Here is a 25,901-nt window from a genome sequence, read left to right on the forward strand (position 1 = left end):
TGAAGTTTGAGGTGGCAAGACAAGCAAGCAGCCCCATTCTCTGTGCCTCTGTGCGAGCACTGCCATGGGCAGATGAGGCTGAGCAACAGCTTTCCAGGCTAGCCCCTTCTGGCTGCCAGCTATTTGCAGACGTTCGCACTTTCGGAGCAGGGCTGCGAAAGGAGCCTGGCTGGGACACCAACTTTCCCAGGCTACGTTTGAAGTTTGAGGTGGCAAGACAAGCAAGTAGCCCCATTCTCTGTGCCTCTGTGCGAGCACTGCCATGGGCAGATGAGGCTGAGCAACAGCTTTCCAGGCTAGCACCTTCTGGCTGTCAGCTATCTGCAGACGTTCGCACTTTCGGAGCAGGGCTGCGAAAGGAGCCTGGCAGGTACACCACCATTCCCAGCATGCGTTTGAAGTTTGAGATGGCAAGACAAGCAAGCACCCCCATTCTCTGAGCCTCTGTGCAAACAGTGCCATGGGCAGATGAGGCTGAGCAACAGCTTTCCAGGCTAGCCCCTTCTGCCTGCCAGCTATCTGCAGACGTTCGCACTTTCGGAGCAGGGCTGCGAAAGGAGCCTGGCTGCGACACCAACTTTCCCAGGCTACGTTTGAAGTTTGAGGTGGCAAGACAAGCAAGCAGCCCCATTCTCTGTGCCTCTGTGCGAGCACTGCCATGGGCAGATGAGGCTGAGCAACAGCTTTCCAGGCTAGCCCCTTCTGGCTGCCAGCTATCTGCAGACATTCGCACTTTCGGAGCAGGGCTGCGAAAGGAGCCTGGCTGGGACACCAACTTTCCCAGGCTACGTTTGAAGTTCGAGGTGGCAAGACAAGCAAGCAGCCCCATTCTCTGTGCCTCTGTGCGAGCAGTGCCATGGGCAGATGAGGCTGAGCAACAGCTTTCCAGGCTAGCCCCTTCTGGCTGCCAGCTATCTGCAGACGTTCGCATTTCAAGACCAGGGCTGCGAAAGGATCCTGGCTGGGACACCAACTTTCCCAGGCTACGTTTGAAGTTTGAGGTGGCAAGACAAGCAAGCAGCCCCATTCTCTGTGCCTCTGTGCGAGCACTGCCATGGGCAGATGAGGCTGAGCAACAGCTTTCCAGGCTAGCACCTTCTGCCTGCCAGCTATCTGCAGACGTTCGCACTTTCGGAGCAGGGCTGCGAAAGGAGCCTGGAAGGGACACCAACTTTCCCAGGCTACGTTTGAAGTTTGAGGTGGCAAGACAAGCAAGCAGCCCCATTCTCTGTGCCTCTGTGCGAGCACTGCCATGGGCAGATGAGGCTGAGCAACAGCTTTCCAGGCTAGCCCCTTCTGGCTGCCAACTATCTGCAGACATTCGCACTTTCGGAGCAGGGCTGTGATAGGAGCCTGGCAGGGACACCACCATTCCCAGCATGAGATTGAAGTTTGAGATGGCAAGACAAGCAAGCAGCCCCATTCTCTGAGCCTCTGTGCAAACAGTGCCATGGGCAGATGAGGCTGAGCAACAGCTTTCCAGGCTAGCCCCTTCTGCCTGCCAGCTATCTGCAGACGTTCGCACTTTCGGAGCAGGGCTGCGAAAGGAGCCTGGCTGCGACACCAACTTTCCCAGGCTACGTTTGAAGTTTGAGGTGGCAAGACAAGCAAGCAGCCCCATTCTCTGTGCCTCTGTGCGAGCACTGCCATGGGCAGATGAGGCTGAGCAACAGCTTTCCAGGCTAGCCCCTTCTGGCTGCCAGCTATCTGCAGACATTCGCACTTTCGGAGCAGGGCTGCGAAAGGAGCCTGGCTGGGACACCAACTTTCCCAGGCTACGTTTGAAGTTCGAGGTGGCAAGACAAGCAAGCAGCCCCATTCTCTGTGCCTCTGTGCGAGCAGTGCCATGGGCAGATGAGGCTGAGCAACAGCTTTCCAGGCTAGCCCCTTCTGGCTGCCAGCTATCTGCAGACGTTCGCATTTCAAGACCAGGGCTGCGAAAGGATCCTGGCTGGGACACCAACTTTCCCAGGCTACGTTTGAAGTTTGAGGTGGCAAGACAAGCAAGCAGCCCCATTCTCTGTGCCTCTGTGCGAGCACTGCCATGGGCAGATGAGGCTGAGCAACAGCTTTCCAGGCTAGCACCTTCTGCCTGCCAGCTATCTGCAGACGTTCGCACTTTCGGAGCAGGGCTGCGAAAGGAGCCTGGAAGGGACACCAACTTTCCCAGGCTACGTTTGAAGTTTGAGGTGGCAAGACAAGCAAGCAGCCCCATTCTCTGTGCCTCTGTGCGAGCACTGCCATGGGCAGATGAGGCTGAGCAACAGCTTTCCAGGCTAGCCCCTTCTGGCTGCCAACTATCTGCAGACGTTCGCACTTTCGGAGCAGGGCTGTGATAGGAGCCTGGCAGGGACACCACCATTCCCAGCATGAGATTGAAGTTTGAGATGGCAAGACAAGCAAGCAGCCCCATTCTCTGTGCCTCTGTGCGAGCACTGCCATGGGCAGATGAGGCTGAGCAACAGCTTTCCAGGCTAGCCCCTTCTGCCTGCCAGCTATCTACAGACGTTCGCACTTTCGGAGCAGAGCTGCTAAAGGAGCCTGGCTGGGACACCAACTTTCCCAGGCTACGTTTGAAGTTTGAGGTGGCAAGACAAGCAAGCAGCCCCATTCTCTGTGCCTCTGTGCGAGCACTGCCATGGGCAGATGAGGCTGAGCAACAGCTTTCCAGGCTAGCCCCTTCTGGCTGCCAGCTATCTGCAGACATTCGCATTTTCAGAGCAGGGCTAGGAATGGTGCCTGGCAGGCACACCCTCCAATCCCAGGCTACGTTTGAAGTTTGAGGTGGCAAGATAAGCAAGCAGCCCCATTCTCTGTGCCTCTATGCGAGCAGTGCCATGGGCAGATGAGGCTGAGCAACAGCTTTCCAGGCTAGCCCCTTCTGCCTGCCAGCTATCTGCAGACGTTCGCATTTCAAGACCAGGGCTGCGAAAGGATCCTGGCTGGGACACCATCTTTCCCAGGCTACGTTTGAAGTTTGAGGTGGCAAGACAAGCAAGCAGCCCCATTCTCTGTGCCTCTGTGTGAGCACTGCCATGCGCAGATGAGGCTGAGCAACAGCTTTCCAGGCTAGCCCCTTCTGGCTGCCAGCTATCTGCAGACGTTCGCACTTTCGGAGCAGGGCTGCGAAAGGAGCCTGGCAGGTACACCAACTTTCCCAGGCTACGTTTGAAGTTTGAGGTGGCAAGACAAGCAAGCAGCCCCATTCTCTGGGCCTCTGTGCGAGCAGTGCCATGGGCAGATGAGGCTGAGCAACAGCTTTCCAGGCTAGCCCCTTCTGGCTGCCAGCTATCTGCAGACATTCGCATTTTCGGAGCAGGGCTAGGAATGGAGCCTGGCAGGCACCCCCTCCAATCCCAGGCTACGTTTGAAGTTTGAGGTGGCAAGATAAGCAAGCAGCCCCATTCTCTCTGCCTCTGTGCGAGCACTGCCATGGGCAGATGAGGCTGAGCAACAGCTTTCCAGGCTAGCCCCTTCTGCCTGCAGCTATCTACAGACGTTCGCACTTTCGGAGCAGGGCTGCGAAAGGAGCCTGGCTGGGACACCAACTTCCCAGGCTACGTTTGAAGTTTGAGGTAGCAAGACAAGCAAGTAGCCCCATTCTCTGTGCCTCTGTGCGAGCACTGCCATGGGCAGATGAGGCTGAGCAACAGCTTTCCAGGCTAGCCCCTTCTGGCTGCCAGCTATCTGCAGATGTTCGCACTTTCGGAGCAGGGCTGCGAAAGGATCCTGGCTGGGACACCAACTTTCCCAGGCTACGTTTGAAGTTTGAGGTGGCAAGACAAGCAAGCAGCCCCATTCTCTGTGCCTCTGTGCGAGCAGTGCCATGGGCAGATGAGGCTGAGCAACAGCTTTCCAGGCTAGCCCCTTCTGGCTGCCAGCTATCTGCAGACGTTCGCACTTTCGGAGCAGGGCTGCGAAAGGATCCTGGCTGGGACACCAACTTTCCCAGGCTACGTTTGAAGTTTGAGGTGGCAAGACAAGCAAGCAGCCCCATTCTCTGTGCCTCTGTGCGAGCACTGCCATGGGCAGATGAGGCTGAGCAACAGCTTTCCAGGCTAGCACCTTCTGCCTGCCAGCTATCTGCAGACGTTCGCACTTTCGGAGCAGGGCTGCGAAAGGAGCCTGGAAGGGACACCAACTTTCCCAGGCTACGTTTGAAGTTTGAGGTGGCAAGACAAGCAAGCAGCCCCATTCTCTGTGCCTCTGTGCGAGCACTGCCATGGGCAGATGAGGCTGAGCAACAGCTTTCCAGGCTAGCCCCTTCTGGCTGCCAGCTATCTGCAGACGTTCGCACTTTCGGAGCAGGGCTGTGATAGGAGCCTGGCAGGGACACCACCATTCCCAGCATGAGATTGAAGTTTGAGATGGCAAGACAAGCAAGCAGCCCCATTCTCTGAGCCTCTGTGCGAGCACTGCCATGGGCAGATGAGGCTGAGCAACAGCTTTCCAGGCTAGCCCCTTCTGCCTGCCAGCTATCTACAGACGTTCGCACTTTCGGAGCAGAGCTGCGAAAGGAGCCTGGCTGGGACACCAACTTTCCCAGGCTACGTTTGAAGTTTGAGGTGGCAAGACAAGCAAGCAGCCCCATTCTCTGGGCCTCTGTGCGAGCACTGCCATGGGCAGATGAGGCTGAGCAACAGCTTTCCAGGCTAGCCCCTTCTGCCTGCCAGCTATCTGCAGACATTCGCATTTTCGGAGCAGGGCTAGGAATGGAGCCTGGCAGGCACGCCCTCCAATCCCAGGCTACGTTTGAAGTTTGAGGTGGCAAGATAAGCAAGCAGCCCCATTCTCTCTGCCTCTGTGCGAGCACTGCCATGGGCAGATGAGGCTGAGCAACAGCTTTCCAGGCTAGCCCCTTCTGCCTGCCAGCTATCTACAGACGTTCGCACTTTCGGAGCAGGGCTGCGAAAGGAGCCTGGCTGGGACACCAACTTCCCAGGCTACGTTTGAAGTTTGAGGTAGCAAGACAAGCAAGCAGCCCCATTCTCTGTGCCTCTGTGCGAGCACTGCCATGGGCAGATGAGGCTGAGCAACAGCTTTCCAGGCTAGCCCCTTCTGGCTGCCAGCTATCTGCAGACATTCGCATTTTCGGAGCAGGGCTAGGAATGGTGCCTGGCAGGCACACCCTCCAATCCCAGGCTACGTTTGAAGTTTGAGGTGGCAAGATAAGCAAGCAGCCCCATTCTCTGTGCCTCTATGCAAACAGTGCCATGGACAGATGAGGCTGAGCAACAGCTTTCCAGGCTAGCCCCTTCTGGCTGCCAGCTATCTGCAGACGTTCGCACTTTCGGAGCAGGGCTGTGATAGGAGCCTGGCAGGGACACCACCATTCCCAGCATGAGATTGAAGTTTGAGATGGCAAGACAAGCAAGCAGCCCCATTCTCTGAGCCTCTGTGCGAGCACTGCCATGGGCAGATGAGGCTGAGCAACAGCTTTCCAGGCTAGCCCCTTCTGCCTGCCAGCTATCTACAGACGTTCGCACTTTCGGAGCAGAGCTGCGAAAGGAGCCTGGCTGGGACACCAACTTTCCCAGGCTACGTTTGAAGTTTGAGGTAGCAAGACAAGCAAGCAGCCCCATTCTCTGTGCCTCTGTGCGAGCACTGCCATGGGCAGATGAGGCTGAGCAACAGCTTTCCAGGCTAGCCCCTTGTGGCTGCCAGCTATCTGCAGACATTCGCATTTTCAGAGCAGGGCTAGGAATGGTGCCTGGCAGGCACACCCTCCAATCCCAGGCTACGTTTGAAGTTTGAGGTGGCAAGACAAGCAAGCAGCCCCATTCTCTGTGCCTCTGTGCGAGCACTGCCATGCGCAGATGAGGCTGAGCAACAGCTTTCCAGGCTAGCCCCTTCTGGCTGCCAGCTATCTGCAGACGTTCGCACTTTCGGAGCAGGGCTGCGAAAGGAGCCTGGCAGGTACACCAACTTTCCCAGGCTACGTTTGAAGTTTGAGGTGGCAAGACAAGCAAGCAGCCCCATTCTCTGTGCCTCTGTGCGAGCACTGCCATGGGCAGATGAGGCTGAGCAACAGCTTTCCAGGCTAGCCCCTTCTGCCTGCCAGCTATCTACAGACGTTCGCACTTTCGGAGCAGGGCTGCGAAAGGAGCCTGGCTGGGACACCAACTTCCCAGGCTACGTTTGAAGTTTGAGGTAGCAAGACAAGCAAGCAGCCCCATTCTCTGTGCCTCTGTGCGAGCACTGCCATGGGCAGATGAGGCTGAGCAACAGCTTTCCAGGCTAGCCCCTTCTGGCTGCCAGCTATCTGCAGACATTCGCATTTTCGGAGCAGGGCTAGGAATGGTGCCTGGCAGGCACACCCTCCAATCCCAGGCTACGTTTGAAGTTTGAGGTGGCAAGATAAGCAAGCAGCCCCATTCTCTGTGCCTCTATGCAAACAGTGCCATGGACAGATGAGGCTGAGCAACAGCTTTCCAGGCTAGTCCCTTCTGGCTGCCAGCTATCTGCAGACGTTCGCACTTTCGGAGCAGGGCTGTGATAGGAGCCTGGCAGGGACACCACCATTCCCAGCATGAGATTGAAGTTTGAGGTGGCAAGACAAGCAAGCAGCCCCATTCTCTGTGCCTCTGTGCGAGCACTGCCATGGGCAGATGAGGCTGAGCAACAGCTTTCCAGGCTAGCCCCTTCTGCCTGCCAGATATCTGCAGACATTCGCATTTTCGGAGCAGGGCTAGGAATGGAGCCTGGCAGGCACCCCCTCCAATCCCAGGCTACGTTTGAAGTTTGAGGTGGCAAGATAAGCAAGCAGCCCCATTCTCTCTGCCTCTGTGCGAGCACTGCCATGGGCAGATGAGGCTGAGCAACAGCTTTCCAGGCTAGCCCCTTCTGCCTGCCAGCTATCTACAGACGTTCGCACTTTCGGAGCAGGGCTGCGAAAGGAGCCTGGCTGGGACACCAACTTCCCAGGCTACGTTTGAAGTTTGAGGTAGCAAGACAAGCAAGCAGCCCCATTCTCTGTGCCTCTGTGCGAGCACTGCCATGGGCAGATGAGGCTGAGCAACAGCTTTCCAGGCTAGCCCCTTCTGGCTGCCAGCTATCTGCAGACATTCGCATTTTCGGAGCAGGGCTAGGAATGGTGCCTGGCAGGCACACCCTCCAATCCCAGGCTACGTTTGAAGTTTGAGGTGGCAAGACAAGCAAGCAGCCCCATTCTCTGTGCCTCTGTGCGAGCACTGCCATGCGCAGATGAGGCTGAGCAACAGCTTTCCAGGCTAGCCCCTTCTGGCTGCCAGCTATCTGCAGACGTTCGCACTTTCGGAGCAGGGCTGCGAAAGGAGCCTGGCAGGTACACCAACTTTCCCAGGCTACGTTTGAAGTTTGAGGTGGCAAGACAAGCAAGCAGCCCCATTCTCTGTGCCTCTGTGCGAGCACTGCCATGGGCAGATGAGGCTGAGCAACAGCTTTCCAGGCTAGCCCCTTCTGGCTGCCAGCTATCTGCAGACATTCGCATTTTCGGAGCAGGGCTAGGAATGGAGCCTGGCAGGCACCCCCTCCAATCCCAGGCTACGTTTGAAGTTTAAGGTGGCAAGATAAGCAAGCAGCCCCATTCTCTCTGCCTCTGTGCGAGCACTGCCATGGGCAGATGAGGCTGAGCAACAGCTTTCCAGGCTAGCCCCTTCTGCCTGCCAGCTATCTACAGACGTTCGCACTTTCGGAGCAGGGCTGCGAAAGGAGCCTGGCTGGGACACCAACTTCCCAGGCTACGTTTGAAGTTTGAGGTAGCAAGACAAGCAAGCAGCTCCATTCTCTGTGCCTCTGTGCGAGCACTGCCATGGGCAGATGAGGCTGAGCAACAGCTTTCCAGGCTAGCCCCTTCTGGCTGCCAGCTATCTGCAGACATTCGCATTTTCGGAGCAGGGCTAGGAATGGTGCCTGGCAGGCACACCCTCCAATCCCAGGCTACGTTTGAAGTTTGAGGTGGCAAGATAAGCAAGCAGCCCCATTCTCTGTGCCTCTATGCAAACAGTGCCATGGACAGATGAGGCTGAGCAACAGCTTTCCAGGCTAGCCCCTTCTGGCTGCCAGCTATCTGCAGACGTTCGCACTTTCGGAGCAGGGCTGCGAAAGGAGCCTGGCAGGTACACCAACTTTCCCAGGCTACGTTTGAAGTTTGAGGTGGCAAGACAAGCAAGCAGCCCCATTCTCTGTGCCTCTGTGCGAGCACTGCCATGGGCAGATGAGGCTGAGCAACAGCTTTCCAGGCTAGCCCCTTCTGCCTGCCAGCTATCTGCAGACATTCGCATTTTCGGAGCAGGGCTAGGAATGGAGCCTGGCAGGCACCCCCTCCAATCCCAGGCTACGTTTGAAGTTTGAGGTGGCAAGATAAGCAAGCAGCCCCATTCTCTCTGCCTCTGTGCGAGCACTGCCATGGGCAGATGAGGCTGAGCAACAGCTTTCCAGGCTAGCCCCTTCTGCCTGCCAGCTATCTACAGACGTTCGCACTTTCGGAGCAGGGCTGCGAAAGGAGCCTGGCTGGGACACCAACTTCCCAGGCTACGTTTGAAGTTTGAGGTAGCAAGACAAGCAAGCAGCCCCATTCTCTGTGCCTCTGTGCGAGCACTGCCATGGGCAGATGAGGCTGAGCAACAGCTTTCCAGGCTAGCCCCTTCTGGCTGACAGCTATCTGCAGACATTCGCATTTTCGGAGCAGGGCTAGGAACGGAGCCTGGCAGGCACACCCTCCAATCCCAGGCTACGTTTGAAGTTTGAGGTGGCAAGATAAGCAAGCAGCCCCATTCTCTGTGCCTCTATGCAAACAGTGCCATGGACAGATGAGGCTGAGCAACAGCTTTCCAGGCTAGCCCCTTCTGCCTGCCAGCTATCTGCAGACATTCGCACTTTCGGAGCAGGGCTGCGAAAGGAGCCTGGCTGGGACACCAACTTTCCCAGGCTACGTTTCAAGTTTGAGGTGGCAAGACAAGCAAGCAGCCCCATTCTCTGTGCCTCTGTGCGAGCACTGCCATGGGCAGATGAGGCTGAGCAACAGCTTTCCAGGCTAGCCATTTCTGGCTGCCAGCTATCTGCAGACGTTCGCACTTTCGGAGCAGGGCTGTGATAGGAGCCTGGCAGGGACACCACCATTCCCAGCAAGCATTTGAAGTTTCAGGTGGCAAGACAAGCAAGCAGCCCCATTCTCTGTGCCTCTGTGCGAGCAGTGCCATGGGCAGATGAGGCTGAGCATCAGCTTTCCAGGCTAGCACCTTCTGGCTGTCAGCTATCTGCAGACGTTCGCACTTTTGGAGCAGGGCTGCGAAAGGAGCCTGGCTGGGATACCGACTTTCCCAGGCTACGTTTCAAGTTTGAGGTGGCAAGACAAGCAAGCAGCCCCATTCTCTGTGCCTCTGTGCGAGCACTGCCATGGGCAGAGGAGGCTGAGCAACAGCTTTCCAGGCTAGCCCCTTCTGGCTGGCAGCTATCTGCAGACGTTCGCACTTTCGGAGCAGGGCTGCGAAAGGAGCCTGGCTGGGACACCATCTTTCCCAGGCTACGTTTGAAGTTTGAGGTTGCAAGACAAGCAAGCAGCCCCATTCTCTGGGCCTCTGTGCGAGCACTGCCATGGGCAGATGAGGCTGAGCAACAGCTTTCCAGGCTAGCCCCTTCTGGCTGCCAGCTATCTGCAGACGTTCGCACTTTCGGAGCAGGGCTGCGAAAGGAGCCTGGCAGGGACACCACGATTCCCAGCATGCGTTTGAAGTTTGAGATGGCAAGAAAAGCAAGCAGCCCCATTCTCTGTGCCTCTGTGCGAGCACTGCCATGGGCAGATGAGGCTGAGCCAGAGCTTTCCAGGCTAGCCCCTTCTGGCTGCCAGCTATCTGCAGACGTTCGCACTTTCGGAGCAGGGCTGTGATAGGAGCCTGGCAGGGACACCACCATTCCCAGCATGCGTTTGAAGTTTGAGATGGCAAGACAAGCAAGCAGCCTCATTCTCCGAGCCTTTGTGCGAGCACTGTCATGGGCAGATGAGGCTGAGCAACAGCTTTCCAGGCTAGCCCCTTCTGGCTGCCAGCTATCTGCAGACGTTCGCATTTCAAGACCAGGGCTGCGAAAGGATCCTGGCTGGGACACCAACTTTCCCAGGCTACGTTTGAAGTTTGAGGTGGCAAGACAAGCAAGCAGCCCCATTCTCTGTGCCTCTGTGCGAGCACTGCCATGGGCAGATGAGGCTGAGCCAGAGCTTTCCAGGCTAGCCCCTTCTGGCTGCCAGCTATCTGCAGACGTTCGCACTTTCGGAGCAGGGCTGTGATAGGAGCCTGGCAGGGACACCACCATTCCCAGCATGGGATTGAAGTTTGAGATGGCAAGACAAGCAAGCAGCCCCATTCTCTGAGCCTCTGTGCGAGCACTGCCATGGGCAGATGAGGCTGAGCAACAGCTTTCCAGGCTAGCCCCTTCTGCCTGCCAGCTATCTACAGACGTTCGCACTTTCGGAGCAGGGCTGCGAAAGGAGCCTGGCTGGGACACCAACTTTCCCAGGCTACGTTTGAAGTTTGAGGTAGAAAGACAAGCAAGCAGCCCCATTCTCTGTGCCTCTGTGCGAGCACTGCCATGGGCAGATGAGGCTGAGCAACAGCTTTCCAGGCTAGCCCCTTCTGGCTGCCAGCTATCTGCAGACATTCGCATTTTCGGAGCAGGGCTAGGAATGGTGCCTGGCAGGCACACCCTCCAATCCCAGGCTACGTTTGAAGTTTGAGGTGGCAAGATAAGCAAGCAGCCCCATTCTCTCTGCCTCTGTGCGAGCACTGCCATGGGCAGATGAGGCTGAGCAACAGCTTTCCAGGCTAGCCCCTTCTGCCTGCCAGCTATCTACAGACGTTCGCACTTTCGGAGCAGGGCTGCGAAAGGAGCCTGGCTGGGACACCAACTTCCCAGGCTACGTTTGAAGTTTGAGGTAGCAAGACAAGCAAGCAGCCCCATTCTCTGTGCCTCTGTGCGAGCACTGCCATGGGCAGATGAGGCTGAGCAACAGCTTTCCAGGCTAGCCCCTTCTGGCTGCCAGCTATCTGCAGACATTCGCATTTTCGGAGCAGGGCTAGGAATGGTGCCTGGCAGGCACACCCTCCAATCCCAGGCTACGTTTGAAGTTTGAGGTGGCAAGATAAGCAAGCAGCCCCATTCTCTGTGCCTCTGTGCGAGCACTGCCATGGGCAGATGAGGCTGAGCAACAGCTTTCCAGGCTAGCCCCTTCTGCCTGCCAGCTATCTGCAGACATTCGCACTTTCGGAGCAGGGCTGCGAAAGGAGCCTGGCTGGGACACCAACTTTCCCAGGCTACGTTTCAAGTTTGAGGTGGCAAGACAAGCAAGCAGCCCCATTCTCTGTGCCTCTGTGCGAGCACTGCCATGGGCAGATGAGGCTGAGCAACAGCTTTCCAGGCTAGCCATTTCTGGCTGCCAGCTATCTGCAGACGTTCGCACTTTCGGAGCAGGGCTGTGATAGGAGCCTGGCAGGGACACCACCATTCCCAGCAAGCATTTGAAGTTTCAGGTGGCAAGACAAGCAAGCAGCCCCATTCTCTGTGCCTCTGTGCGAGCAGTGCCATGGGCAGATGAGGCTGAGCATCAGCTTTCCAGGCTAGCACCTTCTGGCTGTCAGCTATCTGCAGACGTTCGCACTTTTGGAGCAGGGCTGCGAAAGGAGCCTGGCTGGGATACCGACTTTCCCAGGCTACGTTTCAAGTTTGAGGTGGCAAGACAAGCAAGCAGCCCCATTCTCTGTGCCTCTGTGCGAGCACTGCCATGGGCAGAGGAGGCTGAGCAACAGCTTTCCAGGCTAGCCCCTTCTGGCTGCCTGCTATCTGCAGACGTTCGCACTTTCGGAGCAGGGCTGCGAAAGGAGCCTGGCTGGGACACTAACTTTCCCAGGCTACGTTTGAAGTTTGAGGTTGCAAGACAAGCAAGCAGCCCCATTCTCTGGGCCTCTGTGCGAGCACTGCCATGGGCAGATGAGGCTGAGCAACAGCTTTCCAGGCTAGCCCCTTCTGGCTGCCAGCTATCTGCAGACGTTCGCACTTTCGGAGCAAGGCTGCGAAAGGAGCCTGGCAGGGACACCACGATTCCCAGCATGCGTTTGAAGTTTGAGATGGCAAGACAAGCAAGCAGCCCCATTCTCTGTGCCTCTGTGCGAGCACTGCCATGGGCAGATGAGGCTGAGCCAGAGCTTTCCAGGCTAGCCCCTTCTGGCTGCCAGCTATCTGCAGACGTTCGCACTTTCGGAGCAGGGCTGTGATAGGAGCCTGGCAGGGACACCACCATTCCCAGCATGCGTTTGAAGTTTGAGATGGCAAGACAAGCAAGCAGCCTCATTCTCCGAGCCTTTGTGCGAGCACTGTCATGGGCAGATGAGGCTGAGCAACAGCTTTCCAGGCTAGCCCCTTCTGCCTGCCAGCTATCTGCAGACGTTCGCATTTCAAGACCAGGGCTGCGAAAGGATCCTGGCTGGGACACCAACTTTCCCAGGCTACGTTTGAAGTTTGAGGTGGCAAGACAAGCAAGCAGCCCCATTCTCTGTGCCTCTGTGCGAGCACTGCCATGGGCAGATGAGGCTGAGCCAGAGCTTTCCAGGCTAGCCCCTTCTGGCTGCCAGCTATCTGCAGACGTTCGCACTTTCGGAGCAGGGCTGTGATAGGAGCCTGGCAGGGACACCACCATTCCCAGCATGGGATTGAAGTTTGAGATGGCAAGACAAGCAAGCAGCCCCATTCTCTGAGCCTCTGTGCGAGCACTGCCATGGGCAGATGAGGCTGAGCAACAGCTTTCCAGGCTAGCCCCTTCTGCCTGCCAGCTATCTACAGACGTTCGCACTTTCGGAGCAGGGCTGCGAAAGGAGCCTGGCTGGGACACCAACTTTCCCAGGCTACGTTTGAAGTTTGAGGTAGAAAGACAAGCAAGCAGCCCCATTCTCTGTGCCTCTGTGCGAGCACTGCCATGGGCAGATGAGGCTGAGCAACAGCTTTCCAGGCTAGCCCCTTCTGGCTGCCAGCTATCTGCAGACATTCGCATTTTCGGAGCAGGGCTAGGAATGGTGCCTGGCAGGCACACCCTCCAATCCCAGGCTACGTTTGAAGTTTGAGGTGGCAAGATAAGCAAGCAGCCCCATTCTCTGTGCCTCTGTGCGAGCACTGCCATGGGCAGATGAGGCTGAGCAACAGCTTTCCAGGCTAGCACCTTCTGGCTGCCAGCTATCTGCAGACGTTCGCACTTTCGGAGCAGGGCTGCGAAAGGAGCCTGGCTGGGACACCAACTTTCCCAGGCTACGTTTGAAGTTTGAGGTGGCAAGACAAGCAAGCAGCCCCATTCTCTGTGCCTCTGTGCGAGCACTGCCATGGGCAGATGAGGCTGAGCAACAGCTTTCCAGGCTAGCCCCTTCTGGCTGCCAGCTATCTGCAGACATTCGCATTTTCGGAGCAGGGCTAGGAATGGTGCCTGGCAGGCACACCCTCCAATCCCAGGCTACGTTTGAAGTTTGAGGTGGCAAGATAAGCAAGCAGCCCCATTCTCTGTGCCTCTATGCAAACAGTGCCATGGACAGATGAGGCTGAGCAACAGCTTTCCAGGCTAGCCCCTTCTGGCTGCCAGCTATCTGCAGACGTTCGCACTTTCGGAGCAGGGCTGCGAAAGGAGCCTGGCTGGGACACGAACTTTCCCAGGCTACGTTTGAAGTTTGAGGTGGCAAGACAAGCAAGCAGCCCCATTCTCTGAGCCTCTGTGCGAGCACTGCCATGGGCAGATGAGGCTGAGCAAGAGCTTTCCAGGCTAGCACCTTCTGGCTGCCAGCTATCTGCAGACATTCGCATTTTCGGAGCAGGGCTAGGAATGGTGCCTGGCAGGTACACCATCTTTCCCAGGCTACGTTTGAAGTTTGAGGTGGCAAGACAAGCAAGCAGCCCCATTCTCTGTGCCTCTGTGCGAGCACTGCCATGGGCAGATGAGGCTGAGCAACAGCTTTCCAGGCTAGCCCCTTCTGGCTGCCAGCTATCTGCAGACGTTCGCACTTTCGGAGCAGGGCTGCGAAAGGAGCCTGGCTGGGACACCAACTTTCCCAGGCTACGTTTGAAGTTTGAGGTGGCAAGACAAGCAAGGAGCCCCATTCTCTGTACCTCTGTGCGAGCACTGCCATGGGCAGATGAGGCTGAGCAACAGCTTTCCAGGCTAGCCCCTTCTGGCTGCCAGCTATCTGCAGACGTTCGCACTTTCGGAGCAGGGCTGTGATAGGAGCCTGGCAGGGACACCACCATTCCCAGCATGCTTTTGAAGTTTCAAGCCGCAAGATAAGCAAGCAGCCCCATTCTCTGTGCCTCTATGCGAACAGTGCCATGGGCAGATGAGGCTGAGCAACAGCTTTCCAGGCTAGCACCTTCTGGCTGTCAGCTATCTGCAGACGTTCGCACTTTCGGAGCAGAGCTGCGAAAGGAGCCTGGCAGGGACACCACCATTCCCAGCATGCGTTTGAAGTTTGAGATGGCAAGACAAGCAAGCAGCCCCATTCTCTGAGCCTCTGTGCAAACAGTGCCATGGGCAGATGAGGCTGAGCAACAGCTTTCCAGGCTAGCACCTTCTGGCTGCCAGCTATCTGCAGACATTCGCACTTTCGGAGCAGGGCTGCGAAAGGAGCCTGGCTGGGACACCAACTTTCCCAGGCTACGTTTGAAGTTTGAGGTGCCAAGACAAGCAAGCAGCCTCATTCTCTGTGCCTCTGTGCGAGCACTGCCATGGGCAGATGAGGCTGAGCAACAGCTTTCCAGGCAAGCCCCTTCTGCCTGCCAGCTATCTGCAGACATTCGCATTTTCGGAGCAGGGCTAGGAATGGAGCCTGGCAGGCACCCCCTCCAATCCCAGGCTACGTTTGAAGTTTGAGGTGGCAAGATAAGCAAGCAGCCCCATTCTCTGTGCCTCTATGCAAACAGTGCCATGGACAGATGAGGCTGAGCAACAGCTTTCCAGGCTAGCCCCTTCTGGCTGCCAGCTATCTGCAGACGTTCGCATTTCAAGACCAGGGCTGCGAAAGGATCCTGGCTGGGACACCAACTTTCCCAGGCTACGTTTGAAGTTTGAGGTGGCAAGATAAGCAAGCAGCCCCATTCTCTGTGCCTCTGTGCGAGCACTGCCATGGGCAGATGAGGCTGAGCAACAGCTTTCCAGGATAGCACCTTCTGGCTGCCAGCTATCTGCAGACGTTCGCACTTTCGGAGCAGGGCTGCGAAAGGAGCCTGGCTGGGACACCAACTTTCCCAGGCTACGTTTGAAGTTTGAGGTGGCAAGACAAGCAAGCAGCCCCATTCTCTGTGCCTCTGTGCGAGCACTGCCATGGGCAGATGAGGCTGAGCAACAGCTTTCCAGGCTAGCCCCTTCTGGCTGCCAGCTATCTGCAGACATTCGCATTTTCGGAGCAGGGCTAGGAATGGAGCCTGGCAGGCACCCCCTCCAATCCCAGGCTACGTTTGAAGTTTGAGGTGGCAAGATAAGCAAGCAGCCCCATTCTCTGTGCCTCTATGCAAACAGTGCCATGGACAGATGAGGCTGAGCAACAGCTTTCCAGGCTAGCCCCTTCTGGCTGCCAGCTATCTGCAGACGTTCGCACTTTCGGAGCAGGGCTGCGAAAGGAGCCTGGCTGGGACACGAACTTTCCCAGGCTACGTTTGAAGTTTGAGGTGGCAAGACAAGCAAGCAGCCCCATTCTCTGTGCCTCTGTGCGAGCACTGCCATGGGCAGATGAGGCTGAGTAACAGCTTTCGAGGCTAGCCCTTTCTGGCTGCCAGCTATCTGCAGACGTTCACACTTTCGGAGCAGGGCTGTGATAGGAGCCTGGCAGGGACACCACCATTCCCAGCATGCGTTTGAAGTTTGAGGTGGCAAGACAAGCAAGCAGCCCCATTCTCTGTGCCTCTGTGCGAGCACTGCCATGGGCAGATGAGGCTGAGCAACAGCTTTCCAGGCTAGCCCCTTCTGCCTGCCAGCTATCTGCAGACGTTCGCACTTTCGGAGCAGGGCTGCGAAAGGAGCCTGGCTGGGACGCCAACTTTCCCAGGCTACGTTTGAAGTTTGAGGTGGAAAGACAAGCAAGCAGCCCCATTCTCTGTGCCTCTGTGCGAGCACTGCCATGGGCAGATGAGGCTGAGCAACAGCTTTCCAGGCTAGCCCCTTCTGCCTGCCAGATATCTGCAGACATTCGCACTTTCGGAGCAGGGCTAGGAATGGAGCATGGCAGGCACCCCCTCCAATCCCAGGCTACGTTTGAAGTTTGAGGTGGCAAGATAAGCAAGCAGCCCCATTCTCTGTACCTCTGTGCGAGCAATGCCATGGGCAGATGAGGCTGAGCAACAGCTTTCGAGGCTAGCCCTATCTACCTGCCAGATATCTGCAGACGTTCGCACTTTCGGAGCAGGGCTGCGAAAGGAGCCTGGCTGGGACACCAACTTTCCCAGGTTACTTTTGAAGTTTGAGGTGGCAAGACAAGCAAGCAGCACCATTCTCTGTGCCTCTGTGCGAGCACTGCCATGGGCAGATGAGGCTGAGCAACAGCTTTCCAGGCTAGCCCCTTCTGGCTGCCAGCTATCTGCAGACGTTCGCACTTTCGGAGCAGGGCTGCGAAAGGAGCCTGGCTGGGACACGAACTTTCCCAGGCTACGTTTGAAGTTTGAGGTGGCAAGACAAGCAAGCAGCCCCATTCTCTGTGCCTCTGTGCGAGCACTGCCATGGGCAGATGAGGGTGAGCCACAGCTTTCCAGGATAGCCCCTTCTGCCTACCAGCTATCTGCAGACATTCGCATTTTCGGAGCAGGGCTAGGAATGGAGCCCGGCAGGCACCCCCTCCAATCCCAGGCTACGTTTGAAGTTTGAGGTGGCAAGATAAGCAAGCAGCCCCATTCTCTGTGCCTCTATGCAAACAGTGCCATGGACAGATGAGGCTGAGCAACAGCTTTCCAGGCTAGCCCCTTCTGGCTGCCAGCTATCTGCAGACGTTCGCACTTTCGGAGCAGGGCTGCGAAAGGAGCCTGGCTGGGACACCAACTTTCCCAGGCTACGTTTGAAGTTTGAGGTGGCAAGACAAGCAAGCAGCCCCATTCTCTGAGCCTCTGTGCGAGCACTGCCATGGGCAGATGAGGCTGAGCAACAGCTTTCCAGGCTAGCACCTTCTGGCTGCCAGCTATCTGCAGACATTCGCATTTTCGGAGCAGGGCTAGGAATGGTGCCTGGCAGGTACACCATCTTTCCCAGGCTACGTTTGAAGTTTGAGGTGGCAAGACAAGCAAGCAGCCCCATTCTCTGTGCCTCTGTGCGAGCACTGCCATGGGCAGATGAGGCTGAGCAACAGCTTTCCAGGCTAGCCCCTTCTGGCTGCCAGCTATCTGCAGACGTTCGCACTTTCGGAGCAGGGCTGCGAAAGGAGCCTGGCTGGGACACCAACTTTCCCAGGCTACGTTTGAAGTTTGAGGTGGCAAGACAAGCAAGGAGCCCCATTCTCTGTGCCTCTGTGCGAGCACTGCCATGGGCAGATGAGGCTGAGCAACAGCTTTCCAGGCTAGCCCCTTCTGCCTGCCAGATATCTGCAGACGTTCGCATTTCAAGACCAGGGCTGCAAAAGGAGCCTAGCAGGTACACCATCTTTCCCAGGCTACGTTTGAAGTTTGAGGTGGCAAGACAGGCAAGCAGCCCCATTCTCTGTGCCTCTGTGCGAGCACTGCCATGGGCAGATGAGGCTGAGCAACAGCTTTCCAGGCTAGCCCCTTCTGCCTGCCAGCTATCTGCAGACATTCGCACTTTCGGAGCAGGGCTGCGAAAGGAGCCTGGCTGGGACACCAACTTTCCCAGGTTACGTTTGAAGTTTGAGATGGCAAGACAAGCAAGCAGCCCCATTCTCTGTGCCTCTGTGCGAGCACTGCCATGGGCAGATGAGGCTGAGTAACAGCTTTCCAGGATAGCCCTTTCTGGCTGCCAGCTATCTGCAGACGTTCGCACTTTCGGAGCAGGGCTGTGATAGGAGCCTGGCAGGGACACCACCATTCCCAGCATGCGTTTGAAGTTTGAGGTGGCAAGACAAGCAAGCAGCCCCATTCTCTGTGCCTCTGTGCGAGCACTGCCATGGGCAGATGAGGCTGAGCAACAGCTTTCCAGGCTAGCCCCTTCTGCCTGCCAGCTATCTGCAGACGTTCGCACTTTCGGAGCAGGGCTGCGAAAGGAGCCTGGCTGGGACACCAAATTTCCCAGGCTACGTTTGAAGTTTGAGGTGGCAAGACAAGCAAGCAGCCCCATTCTCTGTGCCTCTGTGCGAGCACTGCCATGGGCAGATGAGGCTGAGCAACAGCTTTCCAGGCTAGACCCTTCTGCCTGCCAGATATCTGCAGACATTCGCATTTTCGGAGCAGGGCTAGGAATGGAGCATGGCAGGCACCACCTGCAATCCCAGGCTACGTTTGAAGTTTGAGGTGGCAAGATAAGCAAGCAGCCCCATTCTCTGTGCCTCTGTGCGAGCACTGCCATGGGCAGATGAGGCTGAGCAACAGCTTTCGAGGCTAGCCCCTTCTACCTGCCAGATATCTACAGACGTTCGCACTTTCGGAGCAGGGCTGCGAAAGGAGCCTGGCTGGGACACCAACTTTCCCAGGTTACGTTTGAAGTTTGAGGTGGCAAGACAAGCAAGCAGCCCCATTCTCTGTGCCTCTGTGCGAGCACTGCCATGGGCAGATGAGGCTGAGCAACAGCTTTCCAGGCTAGCCCCTTCTGCCTACCAGCTATCTGCAGACATTCGCATTTTCGGAGCAGGGCTAGGAATGGAGCCTGGCAGGCACCCCCTCCAATCCCAGGCTACGTTTGAAGTTTGAGGTGGCAAGATAAGCAAGCAGCCCCATTCTCTGTGCCTCTATGCAAACAGTGCCATGGACAGATGAGGCTGAGCAACAGCTTTCCAGGCTAGCCCCTTCTGGCTGCCAGCTATCTGCAGACGTTCGCACTTTCGGAGCAGGGCTGCGAAAGGAGCCTGGCTGGGACACCAACTTTCCCAGGCTACGTTTGAAGTTTGAGGTGGCAAGACAAGCAAGCAGCCCCATTCTCTGTGCCTCTGTGCGAGCACTGCCATGGGCAGATGAGGGTGAGCAACAGCTTTCCAGGCTAGCACCTTCTGGCTGCCAGCTATCTGCAGACATTCGCATTTTCGGAGCAGGGCTAGGAATGGTGCCTGGCAGGTACACCATCTTTCCCAGGCTACGTTTGAAGTTTGAGATGGCAAGACAAGCAAGCAGCCCCATTCTCTGTGCCTCTCTGCGAGCACTGCCATGGGCAGATGAGGCTGAGCAACAGCTTTCCAGGCTAGCCCCTTCTGGCTGCCAGCTATCTGCAGACGTTCGCACTTTCGGAGCAGGGCTGCGAAAGGAGCCTGGCTGGGACACCAACTTTCCCAGGCTACGTTTGAAGTTTGAGGTGGCAAGACAAGCAAGGAGCCCCATTCTCTGTGCCTCTGTGCGAGCACTGCCATGGGCAGATGAGGCTGAGCAACAGCTTTCCAGGCTAGCCCCTTCTGGCTGCCAGCTATCTGCAGACGTTCGCACTTTCGGAGCAGGGCTGTGATAGGAGCCTGGCAGGGACACCACCATTCCCAGCATGCTTTTGAAGTTTCAAGCCGCAAGATAAGCAAGCAGCCCCATTCTCTGTGCCTCTATGCGAACAGTGCCATGGGCAGATGAGGCTGAGCAACAGCTTTCCAGGCTAGCACCTTCTGCCTGCCAGCTATCTGCAGATGTTCGCACTTTCGGAGCAGGGCTGCGAAAGGAGCCTGGCTGGGACACCAACTTTCCCAGGCTACGTTTGAAGTTTGAGGTGCCAAGACAAGCAAGCAGCCCCATTCTCTGTGCCTCTGTGCGAGCACTGCCATGGGCAGATGAGGCTGAGCAACAGCTTTCCAGGCAAGCCCCTTCTGGCTGCCAGCTATCTGCAGACATTCGCATTTTCGGAGCAGGGCTAGGAATGGAGCCTGGCAGGCACCCCCTCCAATCCCAGGCTACGTTTGAAGTTTGAGGTGGCAAGATAAGCAAGCAGCCACATTCTCTGTGCCTCTATGCAAACAGTGCCATGGACAGATGAGGCTGAGCAACAGCTTTCCAGGCTAGCCCCTTCTGCCTGCCAGCTATCTGCAGACGTTCGCATTTGAAGACCAGGGCTGCGAAAGGATCCTGGCTGGGACACCAACTTTCCCAGGCTACGTTTGAAGTTTGAGGTGGCAAGATAAGCAAGCAGCCCCATTCTCTCTGCCTCTGTGCGAGCACTGCCATGGGCAGATGAGGCTGAGCAACAGCTTTCCAGGCTAGCACCTTCTGGCTGCCAGCTATCTGCAGACGTTCGCACTTTCGGAGCAGGGCTGCGAAAGGAGCCTGGCTGGGACACCAACTTTCCCAGGCTACGTTTGAAGTTTGAGGTGGCAAGACAAGCAAGCAGCCCCATTCTCTGTGCCTCTGTGCGAGCACTGCCATGGGCAGATGAGGCTGAGCAACAGCTTTCCAGGCTAGCCCCTTCTGGCTGCCAGCTATCTGCAGACATTCGCATTTTCGGAGCAGGGCTAGGAATGGAGCCTGGCAGGCACCCCCTCCAATCCCAGGCTACGTTTGAAGTTTGAGGTGGCAAGATAAGCAAGCAGCCTCATTCTCTGTGCCTCTATGCAAACAGTGCCATGGACAGATGAGGCTGAGCAACAGCTTTCCAGGCTAGCCCCTTCTGGCTGCCAGCTATCTGCAGACGTTCGCACTTTCGGAGCAGGGCTGCGAAAGGAGCCTGGCTGGGACACCAACTTTCCCAGGCTACGTTTCAAGTTTGAGGTGGCAAGACAAGCAAGCAGCCCCATTCTCTGTGCCTCTGTGCGAGCACTGCCATGGGCAGATGAGGCTGAGTAACAGCTTTCCAGGATAGCCCTTTCTGGCTGCCAGCTATCTGCAGACGTTCGCACTTTCGGAGCAGGGCTGTGATAGGAGCCTGGCAGGGACACCACCATTCCCAGCATGCGTTTGAAGTTTGAGGTGGCAAGACAAGCAAGCAGCCCCATTCTCTGTGCCTCTGTGCGAGCACTGCCATGGGCAGATGAGGCTGAGCAACAGCTTTCCAGGCTAGCCCCTTCTGCCTGCCAGCTATCTGCAGACGTTCGCACTTTCGGAGCAGGGCTGCGAAAGGAGCCTGGCTGGGACACCAACTTTCCCAGGCTACGTTTGAAGTTTGAGGTGGAAAGACAAGCAAGCAGCCCCATTCTCTGTGCCTCTGTGCGAGCACTGCCATGGGCAGATGAGGCTGAGCAACAGCTTTCCAGGCTAGCCCCTTCTGCCTGCCAGATATCTGCAGACATTCGCACTTTCGGAGCAGGGCTAGGAATGGAGCATAGCAGGCACCCCCTCCAATCCCAGGCTACGTTTGAAGTTTGAGGTGGCAAGATAAGCAAGCAGCCCCATTCTCTGTGCCTCTGTGCGAACAATGCCATGGGCAGATGAGGCTGAGCAACAGCTTTCGAGGCTAGCCCTATCTACCTGCCAGATATCTGCAGACGTTCGCACTTTCGGAGCAGGGCTGCGAAAGGAGCCTGGCTGGGACACCAACTTTCCCAGGTTACGTTTGAAGTTTGAGGTGGCAAGACAAGCAAGCAGCACCATTCTCTGTGCCTCTGTGCGAGCACTGCCATGGGCAGATGAGGCTGAGCAACAGCTTTCCAGGCTAGCCCCTTCTGGCTGCCAGCTATCTGCAGACATTCGCATTTTCGGAGCAGGGCTAGGAATGGTGCCTGGCAGGTACACCATCTTTCCCAGGCTACGTTTGAAGTTTGAGGTGGCAAGACAAGCAAGCAGCCCCATTCTCTGTGCCTCTGTGCGAGCACTGCCATGGGCAGATGAGGCTGAGCAACAGCTTTCCAGGCTAGCCCCTTCTGGCTGCCAGCTATCTGCAGACGTTCGCACTTTCGGAGCAGGGCTGCGAAAGGAGCCTGGCTGGGACACCAACTTTCCCAGGCTACGTTTGAAGTTTGAGGTGGCAAGACAAGCAAGGAGCCCCATTCTCTGTGCCTCTGTGCGAGCACTGCCATGGGCAGATGAGGCTGAGCAACAGCTTTCCAGGCTAGCCCCTTCTGCCTGCCAGATATCTGCAGACGTTCGCATTTCAAGACCAGGGCTGCGAAAGGAGCCTAGCAGGTACACCATCTTTCCCAGGCTACGTTTGAAGTTTGAGGTGGCAAGACAGGCAAGCAGCCCCATTCTCTGTGCCTCTGTGCGAGCACTGCCATGGGCAGATGAGGCTGAGCAACAGCTTTCCAGGCTAGCCCCTTCTGCCTGCCAGCTATCTGCAGACATTCGCACTTTCGGAGCAGGGCTGCGAAAGGAGCCTGGCTGGGACACCAACTTTCCCAGGTTACGTTTGAAGTTTGAGGTGGCAAGACAAGCAAGCAGCCCCATTCTCTGTGCCTCTGTGCGAGCACTGCCATGGGCAGATGAGGCTGAGTAACAGCTTTCCAGGATAGCCCTTTCTGGCTGCCAGCTATCTGCAGACGTTCGCACTTTCGGAGCAGGGCTGTGATAGGAGCCTGGCAGGGACACCACCATTCCCAGCATGCGTTTGAAGTTTGAGGTGGCAAGACAAGCAAGCAGCCCCATTATCTGTGCCTCTGTGCGAGCACTGCCATGGGCAGATGAGGCTGAGCAACAGCTTTCCAGGCTAGCCCCTTCTGCCTGCCAGCTATCTGCAGACGTTCGCACTTTCGGAGCAGGGCTGCGAAAGGAGCCTGGCTGGGACACCAAATTTCCCAGGTTACGTTTGAAGTTTGAGGTGGCAAGACAAGCAAGCAGCCCCATTCTCTGTGCCTCTGTGCGAGCACTGCCATGGGCAGATGAGGCTGAGCAACAGCTTTCCAGGCTAGACCCTTCTGCCTGCCAGATATCTGCAGACATTCGCATTTTCGGAGCAGGGCTAGGAATGGAGCATGGCAGGCACCACCTGCAATCCCAGGCTACGTTTGAAGTTTGAGGTGGCAAGATAAGCAAGCAGCCCCATTCTCTGTGCCTCTGTGCGAGCACTGCCATGGGCAGATGAGGCTGAGCAACAGCTTTCGAGGCTAGCCCCTTCTACCTGCCAGATATCTACAGACGTTCGCACTTTCGGAGCAGGGCTGCGAAAGGAGCCTGGCTGGGACACCAACTTTCCCAGGTTACGTTTGAAGTTTGAGGTGGCAAGACAAGCAAGCAGCCCCATTCTCTGTGCCTCTGTGCGAGCACTGCCATGGGCAGATGAGGCTGAGCAACAGCTTTCCAGGCTAGCCCCTTCTGCCTACCAGCTATCTGCAGACATTCGCATTTTCGGAGCAGGGCTAGGAATGGAGCCTGGCAGGCACCCCCTCCAATCCCAGGCTACGTTTGAAGTTTGAGGTGGCAAGATAAGCAAGCAGCCCCATTCTCTGTGCCTCTATGCAAACAGTGCCATGGACAGATGAGGCTGAGCAACAGCTTTCCAGGCTAGCCCCTTCTGGCTGCCAGCTATCTGCAGACGTTCGCACTTTCGGAGCAGGGCTGCGAAAGGAGCCTGGCTGGGACACCAACTTTCCCAGGCTACGTTTGAAGTTTGAGGTGGCAAGACAAGCAAGCAGCCCCATTCTCTGTGCCTCTGTGCGAGCACTGCCATGGGCAGATGAGGGTGAGCAACAGCTTTCCAGGCTAGCACCTTCTGGCTGCCAGCTATCTGCAGACATTCGCATTTTCGGAGCAGGGCTAGGAATGGTGCCTGGCAGGTACACCATCTTTCCCAGGCTACGTTTGAAGTTTGAGATGGCAAGACAAGCAAGCAGCCCCATTCTCTGTGCCTCTCTGCGAGCACTGCCATGGGCAGATGAGGCTGAGCAACAGCTTTCCAGGCTAGCCCCTTCTGGCTGCCAGCTATCTGCAGACGTTCGCACTTTCGGAGCAGGGCTGCGAAAGGAGCCTGGCTGGGACACCAACTTTCCCAGGCTACGTTTGAAGTTTGAGGTGGCAAGACAAGCAAGGAGCCCCATTCTCTGTGCCTCTGTGCGAGCACTGCCATGGGCAGATGAGGCTGAGCAACAGCTTTCCAGGCTAGCCCCTTCTGGCTGCCAGCTATCTGCAGACGTTCGCACTTTCGGAGCAGGGCTGTGATAGGAGCCTGGCAGGGACACCACCATTCCCAGCATGCTTTTGAAGTTTCAAGCCGCAAGATAAGCAAGCAGCCCCATTCTCTGTGCCTCTATGCGAACAGTGCCATGGGCAGATGAGGCTGAGCAACAGCTTTCCAGGCTAGCACCTTCTGCCTGCCAGCTATCTGCAGATGTTCGCACTTTCGGAGCAGGGCTGCGAAAGGAGCCTGGCTGGGACACCAACTTTCCCAGGCTACGTTTGAAGTTTGAGGTGCCAAGACAAGCAAGCAGCCCCATTCTCTGTGCCTCTGTGCGAGCACTGCCATGGGCAGATGAGGCTGAGCAACAGCTTTCCAGGCAAGCCCCTTCTGGCTGCCAGCTATCTGCAGACATTCGCATTTTCGGAGCAGGGCTAGGAATGGAGCCTGGCAGGCACCCCCTCCAATCCCAGGCTACGTTTGAAGTTTGAGGTGGCAAGATAAGCAAGCAGCCACATTCTCTGTGCCTCTATGCAAACAGTGCCATGGACAGATGAGGCTGAGCAACAGCTTTCCAGGCTAGCCCCTTCTGCCTGCCAGCTATCTGCAGACGTTCGCATTTCAAGACCAGGGCTGCGAAAGGATCCTGGCTGGGACACCAACTTTCCCAGGCTACGTTTGAAGTTTGAGGTGGCAAGATAAGCAAGCAGCCCCATTCTCTGTGCCTCTGTGCGAGCACTGCCATGGGCAGATGAGGCTGAGCAACAGCTTTCCAGGCTAGCACCTTCTGGCTGCCAGCTATCTGCAGACGTTCGCACTTTCGGAGCAGGGCTGCGAAAGGAGCCTGGCTGGGACACCAACTTTCCCAGGCTACGTTTGAAGTTTGAGGTGGCAAGACAAGCAAGCAGCCCCATTCTCTGTGCCTCTGTGCGAGCACTGCCATGGGCAGATGAGGCTGAGCAACAGCTTTCCAGGCTAGCCCCTTCTGGCTGCCAGCTATCTGCAGACATTCGCATTTTCGGAGCAGGGCTAGGAATGGAGCCTGGCAGGCACCCCCTCCAATCCCAGGCTACGTTTGAAGTTTGAGGTGGCAAGATAAGCAAGCAGCCTCATTCTCTGTGCCTCTATGCAAACAGTGCCATGGACAGATGAGGCTGAGCAACAGCTTTCCAGGCTAGCCCCTTCTGGCTGCCAGCTATCTGCAGACGTTCGCACTTTCGGAGCAGGGCTGCGAAAGGAGCCTGGCTGGGACACCAACTTTCCCAGGCTACGTTTCAAGTTTGAGGTGGCAAGACAAGCAAGCAGCCCCATTCTCTGTGCCTCTGTGCGAGCACTGCCATGGGCAGATGAGGCTGAGTAACAGCTTTCCAGGATAGCCCTTTCTGGCTGCCAGCTATCTGCAGACGTTCGCACTTTCGGAGCAGGGCTGTGATAGGAGCCTGGCAGGGACACCACCATTCCCAGCATGCGTTTGAAGTTTGAGGTGGCAAGACAAGCAAGCAGCCCCATTCTCTGTGCCTCTGTGCGAGCACTGCCATGGGCAGATGAGGCTGAGCAACAGCTTTCCAGGCTAGCACCTTCTGCCTGCCAGCTATCTGCAGACGTTCGCACTTTCGGAGCAGGGCTGTGATAGGAGCCTGGCAGGGACACCACCATTCCCAGCATGCGTTTGAAGTTTGAGGTGGAAAGACAAGCAAGCAGCCCCATTCTCTGTGCCTCTGTGCGAGCACTGCCATGGGCAGATGAGGCTGAGCAACAGCTTTCCAGGCTAGCCCCTTCTGCCTGCCAGATATCTGCAGACATTCGCACT

This window comes from Opisthocomus hoazin, chromosome 20 (assembly GCF_030867145.1).
Source record: "Opisthocomus hoazin isolate bOpiHoa1 chromosome 20, bOpiHoa1.hap1, whole genome shotgun sequence".
NCBI lineage: Eukaryota > Metazoa > Chordata > Aves > Opisthocomiformes > Opisthocomidae > Opisthocomus > Opisthocomus hoazin.